Here is an 8,175-nt window from a genome sequence, read left to right on the forward strand (position 1 = left end):
AAGAAATAAAGTGGAGGCACACAAGAAGCAACAACGACTACAAGTAACATAGAAAACATAGGTGCACAATAACATCTCAAGATAAAGGCATGAATGTATACACAACAAAACGATATCATAATATAATTTATGTCTCTCGTCCTCGCCTGCACGGAAATACCCATCGTACCATGAATATATGATAATATAAAAATAATGGCATGGCATCACCCTTCGTGCTTTTACTCTCATCCTCACCTGATAATATAAATGAAATGGCACGACATCACCCTTCGTGCTTTACACTCTCAATGGCACGGCATCACCCTTCGTGCTTTACACTCTCAAATGGCACGGCATCACCGTTCGTGCTTTACACTCTCAAATGTCACGACATCACCCTCCGTGATTTACACTCTCCCTCACATGATAATATAATTCAAATGGCACGGCATCATCCTTCGTGCTTTACACTCTCAAATGGAACGGCATCACCCTTTGTGCTTTACACTCTTCCTTACCAAGCACATGTATTAACAAGCAAGGTAGGAAGCATAAATAACATCAAGGAGAGTGTTTAATCCATAACACAATACAATAATTCATATCATAATTTGCCACTGGCCACAACCAAATTCCAAATATGTAGCAGAATCAATAAATTTCTCAACAAATAGCCCAAGGCTCCACACAACGTATATAAAATCTCAAAACAATCAACAGAGGTGAAAAATACTCAGTATATGGCAACGCCTTCATTAATCCAAATTCTTGATACTTATTTTAACTTCTCAATTTAAATTTATTTAATAAATATTTGCAGATAAGGATTCCATCATGAATTTAATTCCAAGAAAAATATCGAATGAACAAACATACGGAATTCACATAAAATTCAATTGACAACAACACCAAATTATTATATACAAACTCGACAAATAAGGAAAGAGGCGTGATAATTCAAGGATTTACCAAATACCAACAATTATCCAATTTAATACATAAAGATGCCTAAAACTTTAAACCAATAAAATTTACACATAGAAGCCCGAGTACGTACTCGTCACCTCGCGTACACGGCTTTCAATCACACAATTTCCACATAAGACTCAATATCTAAGGGGTAATTCCCCACTCAAGGTTAGGCAAGATACTTGCCTCGACGAAACTAAGTCAATGCTTTAAATGATCTTCGCGAGTGAAGCCACCTCTGGATGACTCAAGTTTGAAATTCGCCCCTTAATAATACTACGATGATCCATCACACTAAACAAATTTCAATCTATAACAATGCAACACAATTGCACCAATATTATTAAATAAATTTCCATATTATTTTGCTCATTTAGGTATTTTATCAAACACTTAGAGTACATAGCATTTTACTACCTCTAGTAATGGTGTTTCTTCATCCAACAATCCCTCATTCCCACTAACAAGAGATACTAAACCATCATTTGTCTACAAACAACCTTCTTTAGCACCATTATAATCATCAATTAACTCACATCCACCCAATTATTGCTAATTAATTCATTACAAAATCTCTACAATGTCCAATAATCTAGTTTAAGTATTTATGGCTTCCAAACACCATCCAATAAGTGTCAATACTTATTTCTTGCTCACATACTCATAATAAATCCATACATGTAAGTCTAAGGGCGAAGGATTACCTTTTGGAAGAAATCTTGCAAAACCCTCCTTTGAGTTCTTGAAGAAATTTCTTGAAGATCTAAGTATTTTATGTGTAGATTTCATCAATACTAGTGTAGAAATGATGAAATTTTACATCAAGATAATGGGGATTGCTTACCTTGAAGAAGAGAGGAGTTGGTGGTCTTGAGAGAGTGGATAAGACCTCCAAAATTCATCCAAATGAAATGGGGGAAATGAGCTCTGAATTGGCTTAAAAAGAGCTGGAGCTGATCCGTGCCCGGTCTGGCGAAGTGACCCTCACTTCGCTGTCCACTGCATGCAAGAGAAGACAGGATCCACGCCCAGTCTGGTGAAGTGACCCTCACTTCGCTGTCCGCCAAAATAACTGGGTAATCTAACTTTGGTCATTTGATCATAACTTTTAGCAGGAATGTCCAAATGATGAACGACTTAATGCGTTAGAAACTAGATTCAAAGAGCTACACTCTAGGGGCAAAATTCATGGAAATTATATTAACATAATGAGAGTTATACCCATTCAAAGGTAGATATTGTGCAAATTAAGACACCTTTTTCACTTAATATTTCCAACTTTCGCCAATTAGTGCCGAAACCTTCTAGACCTATCCAAATGTAAATCCAGGCATACGCCCAAGTCCAAAATTACCATCCGGTCCTAACGGAACCATTAAAAATTCTTCTGAACTAATCCCGAAACAAATGAAAATAAAAACTGATGATTCACACACGTCATAATACATCATATGAAACTATTGAAGACTTCGAATAGTTGGAAGGATTGTAAATATTCAAAACAACAAGTCGGGTCATTACATGGACAAAAAATATACTGCATATTTTATTAATGGATACCGATTTCATATCAAAGAACGGGATTTCCGATGCAAGACTCAAAATAGTGGAGTGACTTTATCAGCAAAAACTGATAGTTTTGCTAGTGCTAAGGACCAAAATCCCATCGATGGTGAGGTTATATATTATGGAGCTATTCAGGATATCATTGAGGTTGATTATTAGGGTTATTTTAGCATTGTACTATTTATATATGATTGGTTTTGTAATGAAATAGATGATTATGGGTTAACTCGAGTGTACTTCAATCGATTATGCAGTACAGATGACCCTTTTGTGTTGGCACCACAAGTTTATCAAGTTTTTTATGTGGAGGATCTAATTGAAAAAGATGTTTATTATGCAAGAAATAAAGTACCTGTTGATTTGTATGATCTAGAGGAAGAGAATTGTCCCAATATTGGAGACACATTTTGGAGGGAACCTAATAATGACATTGGTTCCTCCTCTAGATTACTTGATATTGACGTTAGATGGTCAAGAGAAGATGTACCCGTTGATATTATTGATATTCCAACTAATGCACAACATTCACATGATATGATTATAGAATCGGAAGAGGAGGATGGGTTTGATGATACTAATTGGGGCTGGATGGAAGCAGATGATCAAATATATTCTTTTAATATATATATATATATATATATATATATATATATATATATATATATATATATATATATTTTATTTTATATCTTGTAGATTATTATTCTGATATGCTTCAATTTTGCAGGATTTGGGATCTAGTAACTTTGTTGCTACTGCTGAATTAATTGACAGAGGACTTATATTGTTTTCGGGAATATAATTCTGGTAATATTTTTGCCAACCTATTTGATATTTGATTCAGAAATTACTTAAAAATACTTTCTATTAATGCTTTTGCTAACCTATTTCGCGTTCGCTTTTTTGAATCTGATAGAGATTTTAATAGTCATGAATCAAGAAGGGTGCTCAAGCAAAAATAAAAAAATATCCAATGGCATTCCAGTTGGATCACTTGCATCTTTGCGAAACCAAAAGGTTTCGTCGTTGTCAACAAAAAGAACCTCTCACGCTATAAGGTCTAATGAAAATGAAGAAAGACAATCAGAAGCTCGATCACTTGCATTTTTGCGAAATCAATCATTAACAATAAAAAGAACCTTTCATGCAATAATGTCTAATGAAAATTGAAATGAGATTGATTTGTTGGTATTACCGTGCGAAAAGAAAGGAAGTTGGATTTTTGTTATGATTGCTCGTTTGTTAAGCACTTACATGCCCTTTACTTTGGTTTCTATTAATGTTTGCTATTTTGTATGATACCTTCCGTTTGAGTTGCTTATGTAGTTACTTCTGTGTTTTCCCTTTGGTCTGTTATTGTTATAGCTATGTCTTTATCTTGTCTCTTACTATTACACGTATGCTATTACTTGATTTACTTATGCTACATGTCCTCTTCGAATTCATGTCTTTACTTGTTATTAGCCTATACATGTTACATGCCTCTAATTGTCACGTGATTTACTTGTTAGATGCCTTAACCTGCTACATGTCTTCACTCACTACATGCTTTTCACTTATTACATGTCTTCACTTACTAATTGCTTTTACTTACCATATACCTTCACTTATTAAATGTCTTTACTTGCTACATGCTTCTACTTGCTACATGATTTCATATATTAAATGACTTCGTTTGATCCCTGTTCTTACATGACGTACATCCTTTCTCGTTTCATATTCTACACTTCTTTGCTTAGCCGGGTTGGGTAACTTTTAGATTGGTTGTGTGTTATGCTTTGTGGAAGCTTTGTCCTTATATGTGGGATACTAGCTCTGGAATGTTGTGTTGCTCATCTTACTTGGTTTGAATTTGTATTCCCTAGTTGAATTTTGCGTGTTCATTTACTTGGTGTTACATTGTAAATTTTACCGTGCTTGGTTGTTGTAGAATAGTTATGTATGAACTTATGATATTATATGTGGGATCGGGCTGCACGTCGCAATAGTATTGATATGAGATATGGGATCGGTTGCACGCCACAACAGTGTTTATTGATATTAGGATAAGGTTATATGACAAAACTATGTTAATTGAGATTGGGATGGGTTGCACGCCGCAACGATATTTATTTATGATGTTTGGTTATAATCTTTGCGCGTACTTCATGATTATTGTTTCATTCGTAGAAATGGGTATGAGGTTATGACTTGTTGCCATGTCTATTAACTTGCTCCATAGCTCTCCAGTTGATGCTCTTACCATTATTCGACATATATCTTGCCTTGTCGTTCTTGCCTATTATCTGTATAGGTACATAGTAAGTGAGTATCTTTAACATAAAAACCTCATCACTACTTCACCGAGGTTAATCAAGATACTTACTGAGTATATGATGTCGGTTGTACTCATACTACACTTTTTTACCTTGCGTGAAACTTAGAGCCACATAGTTGTGGAAGACGAAGCCTTTCATTGAAGATGTACCTGTGTTCCAGATTCAAGCTACCTCTTGTTTATGGTAGTTCATGATTTAAGTTATGTTTATGTAATCTTCAAACATATGTTATATTTATTCTTTGCACCGATTTTGTAAATCTAAATCATAGTGGCTCATGACTTATACTATTAGTCCTTGAGGTAGTTGTATTGAAACCGGCTGTAGTTTCTATTGTATATATTATTGATTTCACAGTTTAGTTGTAACTTATATTGTTTGGCTTACCTAGTGGGTTGGGTTATGTGCCATCACGACTTATTGGAGTTGGGTCGTGACAAGTTGGTATCTGAGCACTAGGTTCATAGGTTCCATGAGTCATGAGCAACTGTCTAGTAAAATCTTGCGGATCGATATGATGACATCAATACCTATCTTCGAGAGGCTATAAGGATTTTAGGAAACTTCCATTCCTCATTCTTTATCATGCGATTTTGTTTCAGCTTGAAGCTTGCAACCTCAATTTCTTTCCATTCGACCATATGTGATGTTGAGCACCAAGTATCATTGTGCACCGATGACTTGTGATGTTATGGATAGGCTGCGAAGGGTTGTGGATACTGATCATCATCATGATGTGTTGTCTAGGCTCCGATGCTGGTGTGTTGGTGGATCTTTCGGATGTTAATGTGGGAAATGAAGATGATTCTTATATCTTGTCAACGATTGTAGACTGAGGAGGATTAGTTGGTTGCCTAGCTGTTGTGACCATAGTGGGGTCATGGAAAGTTGTTGATTTGAGTCTAGCAAGTGGATTATCATTTACGTGTAAATTTGAGGTCGTGTGTTTTGTATGAGGCTTCTACTCAGTGGAATGCATATCTTATTATTTCGGAGCATTTGAGGAAGTTGGCTTGACTGTCACAAGGATGAATATGCACTTGTAGAGTCTTTGGAGTGTTTTCTGACTAGTGCTACATAAATTTATGAAGTATTCAGCTAATTAGCAGTGCAGGACAGGGGAATCTACGAAGCAAGGGTATTGTGGGTTACCGACGATGTGTTCTATGGCATCGAGCCATGTGGGGGAGTCTGCTATCATTGATCGGGTTGCGGGATCGTGTGTTGTGTCAGCTTCTGGACTGAGGGACGCTTGTGGATTATCTATGATTTAAACAGGATGACTACTAGAATGATCCGAGCTTGATATTCGTTGTGGATGTAGTGTGCAAGGAAAGGGAATAACTTGGTTGCTTCTTTGAATATTCATTTGTTGGTGAAGCGCGGGTTGTTCGGCGTTGTGCAATGGTAATTATCACTACTAGAAATTGGAGCTATGGAAATGCTTTTTATTGCCACGGATCAGTAATCGTTGCTATAAATGGTGTATTGTTACAGTTTTAACCGTTACAAATAATTATTGGAACTAACGGGATATTTAGCAACCGAACTGTTGCAATAGTATTACAACCGTTCCGATAGAGGTATATATGGTAACGTTTTGTATAACCGTAGCAATAAATCTATCTATGATACCGGTTGGATAAATTGTTACGGTCATTAAATCCCTCCTTATTTTTCACCCAAATGTTTTATACCCGCTAAAATGAAAGGGGCCCACAATCTAATTTTTAGTTTTTAGTTTTTATATCTAATAAAATATCAAATATATAAACCCCTTAATTTAGCGTACAAGTCACAGTAGATCGGAAATTACTAGGAGACTTTAACATTCTCCTCCAGGCTTTTGGAGTTTTTGTCTCAACACCTCTATGCTTTCGGAAATTACGAGGAGACTATCGACAATCTCCTCCAGGCTCAACAACTCCTCCATAATCGGCCGCACCGGAGGCGGCGTGCTAATCCTTTAGAGTTTCTCCAAATCTGAAAATCGGTAAATATACTCTTATTGCAAAAATTTCTTAACTCGTGTGGGTGTTGATTTTGGGCCTCATTCATGAATTAATCGATTGGTTATATCAATCTTGAAAGTGGGTCTCAACTTGAGTATATGCTCATGGTTGAAGGCTTAATTTTTAGCAGCTTTTGTAATTTATTTTTGTTTAAATTTCTGGGTTGGTTTTTTGTGTTTTTGATTAAATTTCTGGGCTGGTTGCTCGTGGGTTGATTTTTTGTGTTTTTGTTTAAATTTATGTATTTCTGTAAGCTTCCTTCATGTGGGATTTTGGTTTCTATAAGTTTTCTACCGTGCTATCTCTGCATGAATTTTATAAGTGTCATGGCCTTCTCAAGTATTCTGATTACTAAGTTGTAGCATGGTAGTATTAGACTTTAATCCCAGATGATCAGCAACTAAAATCTTAAGGTTAGTTTTCATATTTTACCTCAGTACCAGAAATATCTACCTAAGCTATGTAACTTATGAAAAATATTACTAGAGTACTAATTTAGGATTTTCCAATATAACCACACACACAAAAAAGAGGTGGCTACTTAGAGAAATTTTATGGGACATGGTTTAGACTTAGCATCATTGAGTGATTAAGCAGTGAAAATGGCATGAGACAAGAAGCAAAATTGGGTAAAATATAGAGATGAGATAGAGCTGTTTAGAAGGAGGTATCTGCTGCATTGTTGGCAGAACCTCTGCTTTAAGCCAGCAACAAGAACAATTGGAGCCTTGGCATGAACTTGACAAACTTTGTGCCTTTTGTAGTACTTCTTTGCACCACTCAAATCAACTCCACATTTCTCCACTTGACAACGGGGTCCTCCACCACCCTCACTATTTGACCCTTTTCTCTTTTAAAGATTCAGTCTTTTCCTCTTCAAGTTACTCTCTTCAAATGCTTTTCTTTAATATGAAGATTTCAGTAAGCTCAAAGAGAAGCGATGAAATTTGCTAAAGAGTACATAATGAATATAGGATGGGCATGCTAAAATAAAAGGTGTAAAAAGCTTGTGAGGACCACAACTACAATCATAACCAGTGGCGGAACCACATATAATTAAGGAAGTTATATTCAATACCAAGAAAATTATACCTTACAAATAGAGTTAATTAGCTTTTGATGTTAATCAGGCACAATATTCATTTCTTTACATGGTAAAGAAGCTAGATCTATCCGAATTTTTTGTTTCTCTAATATTGGGATTTAATGTTATATTTGTCCACGTTCTAGATGTTTAGTCTTAGACGTGTGGAGGAGTTAGAAGTCTGACATGGTTATTTATCTCCTTATATAGTTTGAGATCATCTTTAGTTATTCAGTTAATTTTT

The sequence above is a fragment of the Nicotiana tabacum genome, chromosome 13 (genome assembly GCF_000715075.1).
Source record: "Nicotiana tabacum cultivar K326 chromosome 13, ASM71507v2, whole genome shotgun sequence".
NCBI lineage: Eukaryota > Viridiplantae > Streptophyta > Magnoliopsida > Solanales > Solanaceae > Nicotiana > Nicotiana tabacum.